The 20,201-nt window shown below is 34.8% G+C and overlaps 2 long non-coding RNA genes, 8 other non-coding genes and 1 pseudogene across 17 annotated transcripts; 4 read left to right on the top strand and 7 right to left on the bottom strand.

Moving 5' to 3' along the window:
• The window catches only part of LOC130807174 (U2 spliceosomal RNA), a 229-nt pseudogene extending 173 nt beyond the window's left edge, over positions 1-56 (bottom strand).
• On the bottom strand, positions 21-6,884 carry LOC130806697 (uncharacterized). Of its 4 annotated transcripts, none has more exons than XR_009040357.1 (6): positions 6,715-6,878; positions 4,997-6,389; positions 4,390-4,619; positions 2,660-2,834; positions 1,676-1,826; positions 21-1,026 (listed from the first exon to the last, which is right to left on the bottom strand). It is a non-coding gene; the product is annotated as an uncharacterized LOC130806697 (long non-coding RNA). The 4 variants fall into 4 exon arrangements; XR_009040358.1 differs by having other exon boundaries at positions 4,997-5,334; XR_009040356.1 differs by having other exon boundaries at positions 4,997-5,308.
• LOC130807127 (U1 spliceosomal RNA) lies at positions 1,668-1,830 on the top strand. The gene has a single exon (XR_009040497.1). It is a non-coding gene; the product is annotated as a U1 spliceosomal RNA (small nuclear RNA).
• On the bottom strand, positions 3,310-3,506 carry LOC130807167 (U2 spliceosomal RNA). Its single transcript, XR_009040534.1, has one exon. It is a non-coding gene; the product is annotated as a U2 spliceosomal RNA (small nuclear RNA).
• Positions 4,989-5,151, top strand: LOC130807147 (U1 spliceosomal RNA). Its single transcript, XR_009040515.1, has one exon. It is a non-coding gene; the product is annotated as a U1 spliceosomal RNA (small nuclear RNA).
• A 3,648-nt stretch (positions 6,885-10,532) lies between the features above and the next one.
• On the bottom strand, positions 10,533-10,635 carry LOC130807084 (U6 spliceosomal RNA). Its single transcript, XR_009040457.1, has one exon. It is a non-coding gene; the product is annotated as a U6 spliceosomal RNA (small nuclear RNA).
• On the bottom strand, positions 10,533-19,061 carry LOC130806696 (uncharacterized). 5 transcript variants are annotated; one of them, XR_009040352.1, is made up of 6 exons: positions 18,888-19,061; positions 17,166-17,477; positions 16,559-16,788; positions 14,829-15,003; positions 13,845-13,995; positions 10,533-13,195 (listed from the first exon to the last, which is right to left on the bottom strand). It is a non-coding gene; the product is annotated as an uncharacterized LOC130806696 (long non-coding RNA). The 5 variants fall into 5 exon arrangements; XR_009040349.1 differs by having other exon boundaries at positions 17,166-17,316; XR_009040350.1 differs by having other exon boundaries at positions 17,166-18,558; positions 18,888-19,051.
• On the bottom strand, positions 12,029-12,225 carry LOC130807158 (U2 spliceosomal RNA). The gene has a single exon (XR_009040525.1). It is a non-coding gene; the product is annotated as a U2 spliceosomal RNA (small nuclear RNA).
• On the top strand, positions 13,837-13,999 carry LOC130807115 (U1 spliceosomal RNA). The gene has a single exon (XR_009040486.1). It is a non-coding gene; the product is annotated as a U1 spliceosomal RNA (small nuclear RNA).
• Positions 15,479-15,675, bottom strand: LOC130807166 (U2 spliceosomal RNA). Its single transcript, XR_009040533.1, has one exon. It is a non-coding gene; the product is annotated as a U2 spliceosomal RNA (small nuclear RNA).
• LOC130807146 (U1 spliceosomal RNA) lies at positions 17,158-17,320 on the top strand. The gene has a single exon (XR_009040514.1). It is a non-coding gene; the product is annotated as a U1 spliceosomal RNA (small nuclear RNA).
• Positions 19,062-20,201: the final 1,140 nt, after the last annotated feature.

The raw sequence follows: 20,201 nt of genomic DNA, 5'->3' as shown, positions 1-20,201 counted from the left end.
AAACTGATAAGAACAGATACTACACTTGATCTTAGCCAAAAGGCCGAGAAAGGTATGAGTATCAAAGCATTCATAAATCTCTTTTTATTTGTTTGCTTGCACTCAGATCACTGTTTCACATATGGTTTGGGATAAGAAAACACATTAAATCCTAATAGCAAGTAGACTCCACACTTCATGTTCGTTCAGGATGAGAACATAAGGCAGGATCAAAACATCAGAAGAAGTTGGAAGCCTTGAAACAAAGAAGGTTGAGAAATGAGAACAAAAAGGCGCTATGTCGCATATGAGGATAAAGATTGATAAATTGGGCTTTGTAACATGAACAGGTACTTCATACACAATCAAGGAAGCTTCTGAGTGACTAGGTCAGAAACGGGAATCACCTCATTGATTGGACCGGCAATGCTATATTCATAACACCTCCTTTACCTCAAAAGATAAACTATTGCATCTCGCCTAAATCCAAAACGTCATGCCTCATTAATAATCATCCTTTCACGAAGTCTAGGACGGAGGAGCGTACGTAATCCCGAAAAACGAGAAATAATACAATGTAAAAAGAACTTCTGGAACTCCGTTACTGCTTAAGGCTATATTAGAGATGGAAGAGCTAACCCCACTTCAAACACAAACAGGACTGCACAAAATACTTCTCTGAAGCTATTCAGATTTTGAGGCATCCAAGAAATTTCCTTGTTGGAGCTGTTTACAGTTTAAATTGGCCCTATGTGGCAAGATGTTATCCAATATCAATATTTCAAGATCAGGAACAAAATTAGCAGAAATACTCACCGCTCCAGTATCCAAAACTCTTGCCTTTTTAAAAAATATTCAGCATCTGAAGCATCCAAGAATTGGTATTGTTCAGCTTTTAAACTGTTGGAGCTGTTTACAGTACTGAGAAGAAATGTCGCACAACATCAGTTCAAGATGAAGCCCAACGCTCAAATGTTGCTTGGAGTCTATCTACAACCCATGATCATGTACATAAACGAGGATCAACCTTTTTTGTGCATCTCCTCTCTGCAAAGGGACATCGAATTTCTCAAAACAAATACCGGTTGAAGCATCATATTGTAGGGAAAGCAGCAGCCCATCCAACATTAGTGAAGTAATTTACAAAGACTTGGAATGACTGTTAAAGTATATATATAACATATCATGGGGCTTCAACCATCAGATTGAACTTTTGGTTGAGCTGGTTCCTTGACAATAACGCAGTCTAAGTAATAATAATAATACTCCCTTCCAATTCTTTTTACTTGTCCTATTTTTTCATTGGGTATGTTCACCTTACTTGTCCCGGTTCTATTTTAAGACCTATATTTATAGGTGGTCCTTTCATTTTCTTAATATTAAAAATACCCAATATTACACATAAGTCTACTATTTTAGGTGGTCCCCTCCAATTCTTAATATTAAAAACACCAAATATTGCACACGAGTCTACTATTTTAGGTGGTCCCTTATTTTCTTAATATTTGTGCCCAAACTAAATGGGACAACTAAATTGAATTGCAGGGAGTAATAAACTTTATCACTTTTCATGATCTGCAACACTAAATACAAAGGGTTGACACGTTGGATATTGTCCCACATTATCAAACAACCTAGTGCTCATGTGATATGACATAAATAAAAAGAAATGTTGGTTATTTAACAACTTACTTACCTGGACGGGGTCTATAAGTGATCAAATAGGCTTATGGCCTAGGTTGTTGACTTCCATTGCACTTTAAGGAGGGGCAGCAGCCTAAGATCTCCTCAAATGGGAGAGTCTACGTCATAATTTGTGGTAGTGGGGGCCTGCGTTCGCGCGGCCTCTGTCCAAACAATAATTGAAATTTTAGGAAATCAACGGTTGGGAATAGGGTGGTACAGTGACAACCTATAGCACATAGATCTTACAACACAAAAAGGTCATTCAAATCCAACCCTATTCCATGACTTGATCCGCATCAGTCCAAAAGCTCAAATGTACGATTCGACCCAAAACTAAGTTAGCAAAAAATGTACTTATTTGGTAAATATATGCTTACATTACTGGAGACAAAATCAAAATGGTTCTTAACCTCCTCACAATGGTTGGTATAATACTTCAAAGCTGCAGAGAAAAATCAAAATGGTTCTTAACCTCCTCAAAGACTGTTTCTTCTCCTTACACCTCAATACATCAATACTCATGATACATCACACCAATGATCAATTATTGTGTCACAACTAACACAACTAAAATTGATATTTCACAACACACATCCTAAAATACATTTAAAAGGTTAATGACTCTGGCAAAACATTTTAGGCATTTATCCTTTTTCTTAAATACATCACAAATTTAGACTCGTACTCTCATATAAAGACACATCAAAAGTTTAAGAATCGGAAGAGCATAGTACAGGTATTTTCAAGGAGCTTCCAACAAATTAAGTTCAATTTTTTCATCAGGACAGAAACAAATATTTACAAAACATGGGAAAAGCTTGCAACCATGAAAAAACAGAAAAATAGCTGTCAATAGGAGAAAAGTACTAAGAATGGGACCACAAACAAAAATAAATGTTGACGGCATATTTCTCAATAATTCAAGCTATAAAAACGCTTTTTGGTATTTTCTTTTGGAGGCTTGGCAAGGAAGTCAAATAGGTGGATCTGTTACCTAATGTTTCTGTTTTACATTGCAGAAATCGGTTCCTTTCTTCTGGTATGGTGGTATCACTTTTACACGTACAGTATCAGCATAAAGTATACTCATCTGCTCTCTCAATATTCTCCTGATCTCCTCAGAAGGTCTCAATGTCACACGCCTTCTGGTTTCTCGTTCAGCTTCACATCTGTAAGAAATGTATACACATGCACCAACCTTAAGATATCAGGCATGACCACAATATATCAAAGGCAAGTGAGTTACAAAGATGATTGCATTCCTCAAATCCCTTCAACGGTTTCAATCCAAAGTAAAACTCATAAGAGTATTCACTTCGACGACATTGACTAACATTAATTGAAAAACTCATTGGAGTCTGTGAGATGCAAAAACACAAGCCTGATATTCATGTGTCCATAACGTATTCAATTTGATGAGTACACAACCAGAAGTTACAACAAATAATAGTTATTTTTTCTAGCAAACCAAGAGATTATGTGTAGTTCAACTCCCACAACTATTAACAAATTGATGGACATACATAAAGATGGTCTGTGTCATTGCACATTACATGCACCTTGTCCTTAAAATTAGGCAAATAAACAAACAAATTATTATTAAACGTACAAAATAAAATGCCAGGAAATTTGATGAATGATTTGTAGGGGCATGCCAGGCCCTTGCAATAGTGCAACGCATGGGCGACACTTGAAGGCCCCAATAGCAAGCTACTGCGGTGGACCTTCCCCCTTAAAAAATAAATTTAATATCATTGTGGGTCAATGACCCACGTATCAGATATTAAACTGATAAGAACAGATACTACACTTGATCTTAGCCAAAAGGCCGAGAAAGGTATGAATATCAATGCATTCATAAATCTCTTTTTATTTGTTTGCTTGCACTCGGATCACTGTTTCCCATATAGTGTGGGATAAGAAAAACACATGAAATCCTAACAGTAATGTTTGACTTTTGATCCAATTAAATGTTTGATCTGCTTAAAATCGGGTCATAAGCTTTAGAGAAATAACAATGATGTAGCTTATGAAGTGTAAGCAGTTTTGTAATATTGTGACTCGATCTAAGACAATTATACAAGTTGGATAATATCTAAAAAATGAAAATTGTTGCTAATTCATCGAAGGATACAAGTAGATGGGAATGTCATTCAAAATAGAGAGCCGAGGTTGGTAGGGAAAAGGTTACCTAACGCAAAGCCAATGCACATTTCATTCAGGCCTCTTACCATTAGAAGAGACGGCAATAAAGGATGGCGATCTCAAGCACTTCTAGGGGTGTTTGGCACAAGGGAATAGGACTTGTGAGACCTTAATATGAGACTCTTAAAATGAGACTTTTAAGATAAAAGTCTTATCCCTTGTTTGTCATGTTAGGGATTAGATGAAAGATATAAGAATGAAAGTCTCAACTAAAATACCACCCTCCCCCAAAGACATTTTTCTTGGGGTCTTTTTCATTTTTTTATCTCATTCCCTTTAAACAAACAAAGACTTGGATTTTTTTTAGCCCAATGTCCCATTCCCAGGATACAAAGTCAAATCTTGTCTATCTCTCCTCGCTTCACTCTTAACTTCTCAAACAGAATTCCAAATGATGATGTGAAAACAGACTATTCTGTGATTTTCACATACTCATATTTATGCTACTTGCAAAATGCAGACATAAAACATGATATGCGATTGATTATGTATGAAGGGAAAATTCGCGGAAATATTCACCTTCCAGTATCCAAAACTCTTGCCTTTTTAAAAAATATTCAGCCTCTGAAGCATCCAACAATTGGTATTGTTCAGCTTTTAAACTGTTGGAGCTGTTTACAGTACTGAGAAGAAACGTCGCACAACATCAGTTCAAGATGAAGAACAACGCTCAGTTGTTGCTTGGAGTCTATCTACAACCCATGATCATGTACATAAACGAGGATGAACCTTTTTTTGTGCATCTCCCTCTGCAAAGGGACATTGAATTTCTCAAAGCAAATATCAGTTGAAGCATCGTATTGTAGGGAAAGCAGTAGCCCATCCAACATTAGTGAAGCAATAACTGTTAGAGTATATAATATCGTGGGCCCTCAACCATCAGCTTAAGCTTTTGGTTTAGTTGATTTCTTGACAATAATGCAGGCTAAGTAGTAATAGTAATAATAATAATAATAATAATAATAATAATAATAATAAACTTGATCACTTTTCATGATCTGTACTCTGCAGCACTAAATACAAAGGGTTGACACGTTGGATATTGTCCCACATTATCAAACAACCTAGTACTCATGTGATATGACATAAATAAAAAGAAATGTTGGTTATTTAACAATTTACTTACCTGGATGGGGTCTATAAGTGATCAAATAGGCTTATGGCCTAGGTTGTTGACTTCCATTGCACTTTAAGGAGGAGCAGCAGCCTAAGATCTCCCCAAATGGGAGAGTCTACGTCATAATTTGTGATAGTGGGGGCCTGCGTACGCGCGGCCTCTGTCCAAACAATACTTGAAATTTTTAGGGGGTCTATGATATTTTAGAAGAAAAGCATCCAAGTTCTCACACAAAATTAAGCTATTTCTGGGATGAGGATCTTCTGTATCAAAGTTAACCACTTTCTCCACCAACATATGGCATCAAAGCAGCAACTATCCCTAAAGTGACCCAAGAAACAACTCGACTTTAAATCATATTCAATATTGGATCAGATAATTAGTAGACTCCGCACACGACATTATCAGTTCAAGATGAAGCACAACAATCAAATATAGCTTGGTGTCTATAACACGCAATCATACACGTAAATGAGATAGAGTGGATTCTTTAGCCAACAATAACACGAATATTGCGAAGGTTAAAGATACACCATTTTGTGCATCTTTCTGTAGAGGGGCATTTAATCTTTCAAAATGAATCTCAAGCTAGTAGACAAGTCGCGATGAGGAAATTTCGAAGAGCTTGTGCCAGCTTACAATACAAAAATCCAACACAAAATTAAAGTCATATTTCCAAAAGTGAGGATCTTCTACTTCAATCAACACAAGTTGGGCATTCAACCCAATCTAAAAACGACTCGACTAGTTTGAAAGAATGAACTCACTAACTCATGGAATACATATACAATGACGCCAAGGTCCAAATAAGAGGTGTTCAAAGGGCTTGATAAGGGCCGGATCGGGTTCAAACAAAGATGGACCTGGGTTGCATTGGGCCTTGTAAAATGAAAATGGGTTGAAAATGGACTGGGCTTTAAAACCCAGCCCAATCCGACCCGACCCGTTTTTATTTCTAGCTTTCATTCTTGCGAAGTTACAGATTTTCCATTTTCAGGGTACAAATTTTCATATCTTAGACTTCATTGATGAAATTTCGTATTTTTATTTAGTTTTTCAAAACTTAGGGTTTAAATGTTCGTTCTCCATTTTTAACAAATCGATTCACTGCGTTTCTAATTCTAAGCGTTAATTTAAGCCGTCCGGACAAATCTTAGACGGATATGGAGTGGGGTAGGCGGATATGAGAAATTTAAACCCTCGAACCCATCATTTATGGCCTACCCACTACTCGTAGTGATCAAAACTTTCATATTCATACCCACCAAACTTATTCTCATACTCCTAGAAAATCTTACACAAACGACCGGATGTAGAGCGGGATGATCGACTATCAGAAAAGCCCTCAAACCCAGTACCCACCGAAAATCCTAGCCTCAACGACGATGATGCGTCTTAAATCCTAAAGAAAACCAGAAATTGTTTCTCGAAATAAGTAAAACAATGATTAAATATTAAAAAACAAAGAAAAAAGGTAAAACAATGATGAACAAAAAAATACTACTACATATGAAACAATGATGCCATTAAACAATAAGCACAATCATAAACAATAAGCACAACCAACATGCAGCAGTAAAATGATCTTACTAAGACAGACGTCAACCCAGAAAACAACAAAATTGAATTCTTTTCAAGTTTTAACCCAGTAAATTTAAAAAAAAAAAAAAAAAAAAAAAAAAAAAAAAAAAAAGCGAAATAATAGGGGATTAAATGCGGTGGCTTACCTAGCAAGATTTGGATATTCATGCTTTCACCATTTGATGAAATTTCTTTGAAGTTAGAAAGATTTTGGAATTTCAATTTTTCGAATGGGTATTTTACTTTTGGAGTTTTGAGGATGACCTGCTTTTTGCATGAGGCAGAGGCAGAGCACTCCAAACGGCAGGGATTTTTTTGGTGGGAATAATTTACCGCCTACCGGCTTGCAAATTAATATAACTAACGAAATATTACCCAGAATAATTTAATTTATTCGTGATTTTCCTACAATAATTTCATTTACCACCTATCGGCTTGCAAATTAATATAACTAATAGAAATTTTTTAAAATAATTCAATGGTTAGGTATGTTTTATTTTAAGTATCACATTTTCTTCGAACAATAATATATTTTTATGTATTATCATTAAAAAATAAATAGTAAGTGATAATGAAAGTTTGTGAAAAAAAAATTTTCAATTTTATCATCAAAGTGTTATTATCATGAGAATCACATTTTACTTTTAAGGGAACTTTATTGTTTAAACTACCGGTCATTCACATTATCACATTTTAATACCAACGACCAAAGAAAATTTAAAGTAAATAAGCATTTTTTCCAAAATAAATTCATAAATAAGTTTTGGCTAAACTTACATCTCAAAAATAAGCGCCTCTAGCCCAATGATAAGGGTCAGAGGTTCTTCACAGTTACTAACAGCGGACGATTACTTAAGTTGAGTCAAAGGAAATCAACTCATTAATCGTCCGCTCAACTGGCGATTACTAAGCTGATTTTCTTTGACTTAGCTTAAGTAACTGCTCGCTGTTAACAGCTGGCCAATTGAAATCCATTTTACTTTTTTTTTCTTTGAATGAATCTTCCATTGTGTTTTCCATAATTAAATATACTATAACTCTCTCCATATATATATAAAATATGGAATATATATAACAATTCAATGCATACAAAATATATATATAATAATGGAATATATATAACAATTCAATGAATGCAAAATATTATTTACAATTCAATATGTACAAAATGTTCATAATAACTTTTCACTCCTCGTCTACTCTATCTAAATGTGTTGGCCTAGTTCGCCTCTTATGATGTGGTCATTGATGCGTAATAATGGAACATGTTTAACAATTCAATGTATGCAAAATATTATTTACAATTCAATATATACTAAATCTCAGAATCTCGTTTGGGTGTGGTTATTGATGCTAAATAAAAAACGCTTTTTACCATTTTCATAACTTTTTTTTTTCAATTATCATATTTTTGCACAAAATTTATTTCAATGCATTATTATTATTTAAAAGGACGGTTTATATAATAATGATTTACCACATACTAGTTCACAATTTGCGAAGTGTACTAAGCGTGTTTTTGGTGATCATTATTAGGTGGGAATGATAATGAAAAATTAGTATTATTTTAATAGAATTTTCTTTTTTTGACAATTTCAGTAAGTATGTTTGTTCTCTTTCAATCAACACAGTTTATTTACAATAATCATTCTAATGCATTATCATTTAGTGGTAATGATAATTTGTTCAAAAAATACTTATGATCAAAGGTCTACTGCAATGACATGAAATATTTGATGAAAATTTAAACTACAAGTCATTTTCATTAGCACCTTTTAATACCAAACTATATGGGTCGTAAAGTACTCTTCAATTAGCCTCATATCATAGTTTAGTCTAACCTATTAAATTTATCACATTTTTATTTTTTGTTATGATTTAATTTTTTTTTTATTCTCGTCCATATATTTAATTTAACTTTAGTCGCACTTACATATTTCTCTCAATCTCATAAAATATATACAATTTTACCACTTTTATTGATTTTCACTCCATTTGTACTTGTGATATTTCTTTCAAACAAAAAGAGCATTATTAAGAGTACTAATTTTCATTCATTTAATTACTTTTTGTATGAAATTTTTTTTATACACCAGCTGCATATCATTTGTGGAACCGTAGTTCACCAATGCATCATGCATGTCAAATGTTCATTCATTCCCAAAAAAAACCTCAAAAATAGTTGTAACGACCCGTTTGATTAGTGGTTTTGAATGGCATAATGGGAATGATTTATAGTGTAAAACTTCATTAAAAGTTCTATATCATTCCCATTGTAATGAAACTTTAACCACAAATTTGTCTTTTTGATTTTGCTACAATAAGATATAGTGAGAATGGAAAATGCTGATTTTTAGAGTAGTAAAGCTTCCCTAGCTGTCTTGTTCAAATTCGAATTTGAAAGAGTTTTCTAATTGTACTAGAACTTAGAGCACTCTACTCTCTCTGTACTCTCTAGTGTTAAAGTATATAATATATTCCGGGGCCTCAACCATCAACTTAAACTTTTGGTTGTGTTCATTGTTGTTATTGCTCTGTTTTCAGTTGGTTTCTTTGTATTTGCTTGTGATTGTTCTTCGCTAAATATCATAGCCCATTCACAACACTAGGTGATTTAAAGAATCAGTTGGTAAGTTGGCTAAATAAGAGAGATTTTGTGATTACTTTTGCATTGTTAGAAATTAATTCTTGTTTTCAGTTAAGGAAATGTGACAGTAATGCGTACTATCTATTAAGAACGATCTGCCATGTCCTTGTACACTTAAAGCAATTTATGATTTATTTTTTATCAATTAAGAAGTATATGACACGCCTAAGCTACATTTATCATGATTATTATAATATATTCAATCAGTCTCTGTTATTTTGCCAAAACACCCGTTGAACTTCCGAATCGACTTTTTATAGAGAGGGACCATTTCATTCAGTTTGCTTAGGGCTCATAAAATGCCAAAAACGACACTGATCCTTGGGACATTTTGATTAGAGATGCACGAAGGATCGAGGGTCCATTAACGGACCGAATTCAACCCTAAAATATGGGCCTTTAATATTTATTCTTTTTGCTTGAATTAAATTACACTACTAAGATAGATTGAGAAACGAGAAAATAAAAGGATACTTGAAAGCTCTTTTGGATTAGCAGGAAAAGATGTACAACTTGGACCTTGTAGCATCAAAAGTTACTTCATACACAATCAAGGACAATCACCTCATTGATCAGATTGGCAATGTTAGTAATTCTCAAAAACTCATGTCGCAACTTGGTCATTAACTCATCGCACAATTTCTCATTTTTCATCATCTTTACACCCTACGAACAAGTCTAGGTAAGTGATACTCAATCCATAAGTTGTGATACCAAAAGCGTTTGTGGCTCAATGGATAGAGCATCTGCATGTGGAGCGAAAGGTTTGAAATTCGACCCCTACTGGGCGCAGGTATCAGTTGGAGGATTTATTGACTCCACGCATCTCTTTACTCCCTTCTCGGGGGACCGGGTATGATTTATCTGCATTTTTCAGGAAAAAAAAACCCCATCCGAACCCTATCTTATGCGGGATACTAGGAGTATCATTTACCATTCTATTGTGAGAGACGGCCTTTCTGAGAGACGCATTAGAGAAGTGGGCTTCTTATTTTGAGATCGTCTCTTACAGAGATGGTCTCTCACAAGAGTAGCTAAGGTTGTGCGCATTGGGCCTCATTACAGAAGTGGCATGGAATTTCTATCGTAGTCACTTTTTTGGTTATTGGAAAACTTGCTCTATAAAACTATTGGATAGAAAAACCTTACCAGAAGAAGACAAAAAGGACGCTTTAAATCGTGGAATATTGCAGAACGTTAATGGAGTATTTCAACTTGCGAATGAATTTGAATCAAATCTGCAAAAGGAAAAATAAAAAAACAGAATATGGAATAGGAAGGTGCAAAGGCAGTAGAATTTAGAGGTGAATTCGTTAAAAAAATTTGGACCATTTCTCGATTTGTGCGTGTCATCCTTGCGCAGGGGCCATGCTAATCTTCTCTGTATCGTTCCAATTTTATCAGATGTCTCCGAAGAGACAAGCATTTTCTAACCTTTGAACAATATAAAAACGGAAATTTATTCTTAAGCTATCGATGTGGGACAAAGTAGCTCATTAGTTGTTAACAAAGTACTGCTTATTTTTTACTGCTCCAAACAAGCAGATATCATATAGTTATTCTATATCTATATCTGTATCTTCAGACGGTAGTATTTGTAACTACTCCCAAGTAATCTCAGGATACAAAAGTCAAATCTTGTCTAGCTCTCCTTGCTTCACTCTTAACTTCTCAAACAGAATTCCAAATGATGATGTGACAACAGACTATTCTGTGATTTTCACATACTAATATTTATGCTATTCTCACAATGCAGACGTAAAACATGATATGCGATTGATTATGTATGAAGGGAAAATTGGCAGAAATACTCGCCTCTCCAGTATCCAAAACTCTTGCTTTTTAAAATATATTCAGCATCTGAAGCAACCAAGATCAGGTATTGTTCAACTGTTGGAGCTGTTTACAATAATTAAGTAAAACTCTCAAATATTGGTTGGAGTCTATCTACAACTTACGATCAAGAACATAAACAAGAACCAACCTTTTTTTGCATCTCCTCTCTGCAAAGGGTCACATATACAAGCAACTAGTCAACAACATAGACGCAACATCAAGAAAGATTGTAGATTAACAATCTGCTTGATTCACAGAATCAAAGCCCTTCTTCCCAAAAGACGGGGTCACATAGCATTCTGATTCAATCACGTCCTCATCGCCTTCTGGTTTCTCGTTCAACTTCACAGTTGTAAGAAATGTATACACATGCACTACCTTAAGATATCATGAGTGTCCACAATGTATCAAAGGCAAGTGAGTTATAAAGATGACGAGCTTCGTCCATTCCTAAAATCCCTTTGGTGGTTTCAATCCAAAGTAAAACTCATAATTTACTTCCACGACACTGACCAACACATATTGGTCATTACTTGTACAACAAGTATGTGTCCCTAACATTACCAATTTGAAGAGTATAGAACCAGAAATTTCTACTAATGACAGTTATTATTTCAAGCACCTTATTACAAAGCTACACTACAGCTTATTATGAAGCTACATGACAAGAGATTATGTGCAGTTCAATAAGCATACCAATTTTAAAGATCTGTTTATCATTGCACATGACAAGCACCTTATTATGAAGCTACATTACAGCTTAGGCCAATAAGCATACCAATTTTTAAATATATCTCACTAAATGATTCAACAGATATGTGTCAGTCATGAACCAGGTAATTTAATGAATGATTTGTATGGGGCGCCCTTGCACAGTGCAAGGACATATGCAACACCTAGAGGCCCCAATATAAAGCAATAATAGTGATGTTAAAGATTCCAATCTGATGTTAAAATTAAATATTTAGAATAGTTCGGAGGGGCGTGCCAGGCCCTTGCAGTAGTGCAACACATGGGCGACACCTGAAGGCCCCAATAGCAAGCTACTGTGGTGGACCTTCCCCCTTAAAAAATAAATTTAATATCATTGTGGGTCAATGACCCACGTATCAGATATTAAACTGATAAGAACAGATACTACACTTGATCTTAGCCAAAAGGCCGAGAAAGGTATGAGTATCAAAGCATTCATAAATCTCTTTTTATTTGTTTGCTTGCACTCAGATCACTGTTTCACATATGGTTTGGGATAAGAAAACACATTAAATCCTAATAGCAAGTAGACTCCACACTTCATGTTCGTTCAGGATGAGAACATAAGGCAGGATCAAAACATCAGAAGAAGTTGGAAGCCTTGAAACAAAGAAGGTTGAGAAATGAGAACAAAAAGGCGCTATGTCGCATATGAGGATAAAGATTGATAAATTGGGCTTTGTAACATGAACAGGTACTTCATACACAATCAAGGAAGCTTCTGAGTGACTAGGTCAGAAACGGGAATCACCTCATTGATTGGACCGGCAATGCTATATTCATAACACCTCCTTTACCTCAAAAGATAAACTATTGCATCTCGCCTAAATCCAAAACGTCATGCCTCATTAATAATCATCCTTTCACGAAGTCTAGGACGGAGGAGCGTACGTAATCCCGAAAAACGAGAAATAATACAATGTAAAAAGAACTTCTGGAACTCCGTTACTGCTTAAGGCTATATTAGAGATGGAAGAGCTAACCCCACTTCAAACACAAACAGGACTGCACAAAATACTTCTCTGAAGCTATTCAGATTTTGAGGCATCCAAGAAATTTCCTTGTTGGAGCTGTTTACAGTTTAAATTGGCCCTATGTGGCAAGATGTTATCCAATATCAATATTTCAAGATCAGGAACAAAATTAGCAGAAATACTCACCGCTCCAGTATCCAAAACTCTTGCCTTTTTAAAAAATATTCAGCATCTGAAGCATCCAAGAATTGGTATTGTTCAGCTTTTAAACTGTTGGAGCTGTTTACAGTACTGAGAAGAAATGTCGCACAACATCAGTTCAAGATGAAGCCCAACGCTCAAATGTTGCTTGGAGTCTATCTACAACCCATGATCATGTACATAAACGAGGATCAACCTTTTTTGTGCATCTCCTCTCTGCAAAGGGACATCGAATTTCTCAAAACAAATACCGGTTGAAGCATCATATTGTAGGGAAAGCAGCAGCCCATCCAACATTAGTGAAGTAATTTACAAAGACTTGGAATGACTGTTAAAGTATATATATAACATATCATGGGGCTTCAACCATCAGATTGAACTTTTGGTTGAGCTGGTTCCTTGACAATAACGCAGTCTAAGTAATAATAATAATACTCCCTTCCAATTCTTTTTACTTGTCCTATTTTTTCATTGGGTATGTTCACCTTACTTGTCCCGGTTCTATTTTAAGACCTATATTTATAGGTGGTCCTTTCATTTTCTTAATATTAAAAATACCCAATATTACACATAAGTCTACTATTTTAGGTGGTCCCCTCCAATTCTTAATATTAAAAACACCAAATATTGCACACGAGTCTACTATTTTAGGTGGTCCCTTATTTTCTTAATATTTGTGCCCAAACTAAATGGGACAACTAAATTGAATTGCAGGGAGTAATAAACTTTATCACTTTTCATGATCTGCAACACTAAATACAAAGGGTTGACACGTTGGATATTGTCCCACATTATCAAACAACCTAGTGCTCATGTGATATGACATAAATAAAAAGAAATGTTGGTTATTTAACAACTTACTTACCTGGACGGGGTCTATAAGTGATCAAATAGGCTTATGGCCTAGGTTGTTGACTTCCATTGCACTTTAAGGAGGGGCAGCAGCCTAAGATCTCCTCAAATGGGAGAGTCTACGTCATAATTTGTGGTAGTGGGGGCCTGCGTTCGCGCGGCCTCTGTCCAAACAATAATTGAAATTTTAGGAAATCAACGGTTGGGAATAGGGTGGTACAGTGACAACCTATAGCACATAGATCTTACAACACAAAAAGGTCATTCAAATCCAACCCTATTCCATGACTTGATCCGCATCAGTCCAAAAGCTCAAATGTACGATTCGACCCAAAACTAAGTTAGCAAAAAATGTACTTATTTGGTAAATATATGCTTACATTACTGGAGACAAAATCAAAATGGTTCTTAACCTCCTCACAATGGTTGGTATAATACTTCAAAGCTGCAGAGAAAAATCAAAATGGTTCTTAACCTCCTCAAAGACTGTTTCTTCTCCTTACACCTCAATACATCAATACTCATGATACATCACACCAATGATCAATTATTGTGTCACAACTAACACAACTAAAATTGATATTTCACAACACACATCCTAAAATACATTTAAAAGGTTAATGACTCTGGCAAAACATTTTAGGCATTTATCCTTTTTCTTAAATACATCACAAATTTAGACTCGTACTCTCATATAAAGACACATCAAAAGTTTAAGAATCGGAAGAGCATAGTACAGGTATTTTCAAGGAGCTTCCAACAAATTAAGTTCAATTTTTTCATCAGGACAGAAACAAATATTTACAAAACATGGGAAAAGCTTGCAACCATGAAAAAACAGAAAAATAGCTGTCAATAGGAGAAAAGTACTAAGAATGGGACCACAAACAAAAATAAATGTTGACGGCATATTTCTCAATAATTCAAGCTATAAAAACGCTTTTTGGTATTTTCTTTTGGAGGCTTGGCAAGGAAGTCAAATAGGTGGATCTGTTACCTAATGTTTCTGTTTTACATTGCAGAAATCGGTTCCTTTCTTCTGGTATGGTGGTATCACTTTTACACGTACAGTATCAGCATAAAGTATACTCATCTGCTCTCTCAATATTCTCCTGATCTCCTCAGAAGGTCTCAATGTCACACGCCTTCTGGTTTCTCGTTCAGCTTCACATCTGTAAGAAATGTATACACATGCACCAACCTTAAGATATCAGGCATGACCACAATATATCAAAGGCAAGTGAGTTACAAAGATGATTGCATTCCTCAAATCCCTTCAACGGTTTCAATCCAAAGTAAAACTCATAAGAGTATTCACTTCGACGACATTGACTAACATTAATTGAAAAACTCATTGGAGTCTGTGAGATGCAAAAACACAAGCCTGATATTCATGTGTCCATAACGTATTCAATTTGATGAGTACACAACCAGAAGTTACAACAAATAATAGTTATTTTTTCTAGCAAACCAAGAGATTATGTGTAGTTCAACTCCCACAACTATTAACAAATTGATGGACATACATAAAGATGGTCTGTGTCATTGCACATTACATGCACCTTGTCCTTAAAATTAGGCAAATAAACAAACAAATTATTATTAAACGTACAAAATAAAATGCCAGGAAATTTGATGAATGATTTGTAGGGGCATGCCAGGCCCTTGCAATAGTGCAACGCATGGGCGACACTTGAAGGCCCCAATAGCAAGCTACTGCGGTGGACCTTCCCCCTTAAAAAATAAATTTAATATCATTGTGGGTCAATGACCCACGTATCAGATATTAAACTGATAAGAACAGATACTACACTTGATCTTAGCCAAAAGGCCGAGAAAGGTATGAATATCAATGCATTCATAAATCTCTTTTTATTTGTTTGCTTGCACTCGGATCACTGTTTCCCATATAGTGTGGGATAAGAAAAACACATGAAATCCTAACAGTAATGTTTGACTTTTGATCCAATTAAATGTTTGATCTGCTTAAAATCGGGTCATAAGCTTTAGAGAAATAACAATGATGTAGCTTATGAAGTGTAAGCAGTTTTGTAATATTGTGACTCGATCTAAGACAATTATACAAGTTGGATAATATCTAAAAAATGAAAATTGTTGCTAATTCATCGAAGGATACAAGTAGATGGGAATGTCATTCAAAATAGAGAGCCGAGGTTGGTAGGGAAAAGGTTACCTAACGCAAAGCCAATGCACATTTCATTCAGGCCTCTTACCATTAGAAGAGACGGCAATAAAGGATGGCGATCTCAAGCACTTCTAGGGGTGTTTGGCACAAGGGAATAGGACTTGTGAGACCTTAATATGAGACTCTTAAAATGAGACTTTTAAGATAAAAGTCTTATCCCTTGTTTGTCATGTTAGGGATTAGATGAAAGATATAAGAATGAAAGTCTCAACTAAAATACCACCCTCCCCCAAAGACATTTTTCTTGGGGTCTTTTTCATTTTTTTATCTCATTCCCTTTAAACAAACAAAGACTTGGATTTTTTTTAGCCCAATGTCCCATTCCCAGGATACAAAGTCAAATCTTGTCTATCTCTCCTCGCTTCACTCTTAACTTCTCAAACAGAATTCCAAATGATGATGTGAAAACAGACTATTCTGTGATTTTCACATACTCATATTTATGCTACTTGCAAAATGCAGACATAAAACATGATATGCGATTGATTATGTATGAAGGGAAAATTCGCGGAAATATTCACCTTCCAGTATCCAAAACTCTTGCCTTTTTAAAAAATATTCAGCCTCTGAAGCATCCAACAATTGGTATTGTTCAGCTTTTAAACTGTTGGAGCTGTTTACAGTACTGAGAAGAAACGTCGCACAACATCAGTTCAAGATGAAGAACAACGCTCAGTTGTTGCTTGGAGTCTATCTACAACCCATGATCATGTACATAAACGAGGATGAACCTTTTTTTGTGCATCTCCCTCTGCAAAGGGACATTGAATTTCTCAAAGCAAATATCAGTTGAAGCATCGTATTGTAGGGAAAGCAGTAGCCCATCCAACATTAGTGAAGCAATAACTGTTAGAGTATATAATATCGTGGGCCCTCAACCATCAGCTTAAGCTTTTGGTTTAGTTGATTTCTTGACAATAATGCAGGCTAAGTAGTAATAGTAATAATAATAATAATAATAATAATAATAATAATAATAAACTTGATCACTTTTCATGATCTGTACTCTGCAGCACTAAATACAAAGGGTTGACACGTTGGATATTGTCCCACATTATCAAACAACCTAGTACTCATGTGATATGACATAAATAAAAAGAAATGTTGGTTATTTAACAATTTACTTACCTGGATGGGGTCTATAAGTGATCAAATAGGCTTATGGCCTAGGTTGTTGACTTCCATTGCACTTTAAGGAGGAGCAGCAGCCTAAGATCTCCCCAAATGGGAGAGTCTACGTCATAATTTGTGATAGTGGGGGCCTGCGTACGCGCGGCCTCTGTCCAAACAATACTTGAAATTTTTAGGGGGTCTATGATATTTTAGAAGAAAAGCATCCAAGTTCTCACACAAAATTAAGCTATTTCTGGGATGAGGATCTTCTGTATCAAAGTTAACCACTTTCTCCACCAACATATGGCATCAAAGCAGCAACTATCCCTAAAGTGACCCAAGAAACAACTCGACTTTAAATCATATTCAATATTGGATCAGATAATTAGTAGACTCCGCACACGACATTATCAGTTCAAGATGAAGCACAACAATCAAATATAGCTTGGTGTCTATAACACGCAATCATACACGTAAATGAGATAGAGTGGATTCTTTAGCCAACAATAACACGAATATTGCGAAGGTTAAAGATACACCATTTTGTGCATCTTTCTGTAGAGGGGCATTTAATCTTTCAAAATGAATCTCAAGCTAGTAGACAAGTCGCGATGAGGAAATTTCGAAGAGCTTGTGCCAGCTTACAATACAAAAATCCAACACAAAATTAAAGTCATATTTCCAAAAGTGAGGATCTTCTACTTCAATCAACACAAGTTGGGCATTCAACCCAATCTAAAAACGACTCGACTAGTTTGAAAGAATGAACTCACTAACTCATGGAATACATATACAATGACGCCAAGGTCCAAATAAGAGGTGTTCAAAGGGCTTGATAAGGGCCGGATCGGGTTCAAACAAAGATGGACCTGGGTTGCATTGGGCCTTGTAAAATGAAAATGGGTTGAAAATGGACTGGGCTTTAAAACCCAGCCCAATCCGACCCGACCCGTTTTTATTTCTAGCTTTCATTCTTGCGAAGTTACAGATTTTCCATTTTCAGGGTACAAATTTTCATATCTTAGACTTCATTGATGAAATTTCGTATTTTTATTTAGTTTTTCAAAACTTAGGGTTTAAATGTTCGTTCTCCATTTTTAACAAATCGATTCACTGCGTTTCTAATTCTAAGCGTTAATTTAAGCCGTCCGGACAAATCTTAGACGGATATGGAGTGGGGTAGGCGGATATGAGAAATTTAAACCCTCGAACCCATCATTTATGGCCTACCCACTACTCGTAGTGATCAAAACTTTCATATTCATACCCACCAAACTTATTCTCATACTCCTAGAAAATCTTACACAAACGACCGGATGTAGAGCGGGATGATCGACTATCAGAAAAGCCCTCAAACCCAGTACCCACCGAAAATCCTAGCCTCAACGACGATGATGCGTCTTAAATCCTAAAGAAAACCAGAAATTGTTTCTCGAAATAAGTAAAACAATGATTAAATATTAAAAAAAAAAGAAAAAAGGTAAAACAATGATGAACAAAAAAATACTACTACATATGAAACAATGATGCCATTAAACAATAAGCACAATCATAAACAATAAGCACAACCAACATGCAGCAGTAAAATGATCTTACTAAGACAGACGTCAACCCAGAAAACAACAAAATTGAATTCTTTTCAAGTTTTAACCCAGTAAATTTAAAAAAAAAAAAAAAAAAAAAAAAAAAAAAAAAAAAAAAAAGCGAAATAATAGGGGATTAAATGCGGTGGCTTACCTAGCAAGATTTGGATATTCATGCTTTCACCATTTGATGAAATTTCTTTGAAGTTAGAAAGATTTTGGAATTTCAATTTTTCGAATGGGTATTTTACTTTTGGAGTTTTGAGGATGACCTGCTTTTTGCATGAGGCAGAGGCAGAGCACTCCAAACGGCAGGGATTTTTTTGGTGGGAATAATTTACCGCCTACCGGCTTGCAAATTAATATAACTAACGAAATATTACCCAGAATAATTTAATTTATTCGTGATTTTCCTACAATAATTTCATTTACCACCTATCGGCTTGCAAATTAATATAACTAATAGAAATTTTTTAAAATAATTCAATGGTTAGGTATGTTTTATTTTAAGTATCACATTTTCTTCGAACAATAATATATTTTTATGTATTATCATTAAAAAATAAATAGTAAGTGATAATGAAAGTTTGTGAAAAAAAAATTTTCAATTTTATCATCAAAGTGTTATTATCATGAGAATCACATTTTACTTTTAAGGGAACTTTATTGTTTAAACTACCGGTCATTCACATTATCACATTTTAATACCAACGACCAAAGAAAATTTAAAGTAAATAAGCATTTTTTCCAAAATAAATTCATAAATAAGTTTTGGCTAAACTTACATCTCAAAAATAAGCGCCTCTAGCCCAATGATAAGGGTCAGAGGTTCTTCACAGTTACTAACAGCGGACGATTACTTAAGTTGAGTCAAAGGAAATCAACTCATTAATCGTCCGCTCAACTGGCGATTACTAAGCTGATTTTCTTTGACTTAGCTTAAGTAACTGCTCGCTGTTAACAGCTGGCCAATTGAAATCCATTTTACTTTTTTTTTCTTTGAATGAATCTTCCATTGTGTTTTCCATAATTAAATATACTATAACTCTCTCCATATATATATAAAATATGGAATATATATAACAATTCAATGCATACAAAATATATATATAATAATGGAATATATATAACAATTCAATGAATGCAAAATATTATTTACAATTCAATATGTACAAAATGTTCATAATAACTTTTCACTCCTCGTCTACTCTATCTAAATGTGTTGGCCTAGTTCGCCTCTTATGATGTGGTCATTGATGCGTAATAATGGAACATGTTTAACAATTCAATGTATGCAAAATATTATTTACAATTCAATATATACTAAATCTCAGAATCTCGTTTGGGTGTGGTTATTGATGCTAAATAAAAAACGCTTTTTACCATTTTCATAACTTTTTTTTTTCAATTATCATATTTTTGCACAAAATTTATTTCAATGCATTATTATTATTTAAAAGGACGGTTT

The sequence above is a fragment of the Amaranthus tricolor genome, chromosome 2, assembly GCF_026212465.1.
Source record: "Amaranthus tricolor cultivar Red isolate AtriRed21 chromosome 2, ASM2621246v1, whole genome shotgun sequence".
Classification (NCBI taxonomy): domain Eukaryota; kingdom Viridiplantae; phylum Streptophyta; class Magnoliopsida; order Caryophyllales; family Amaranthaceae; genus Amaranthus; species Amaranthus tricolor.
This window is presented reverse-complemented; position numbering and strand designations above follow the sequence as displayed.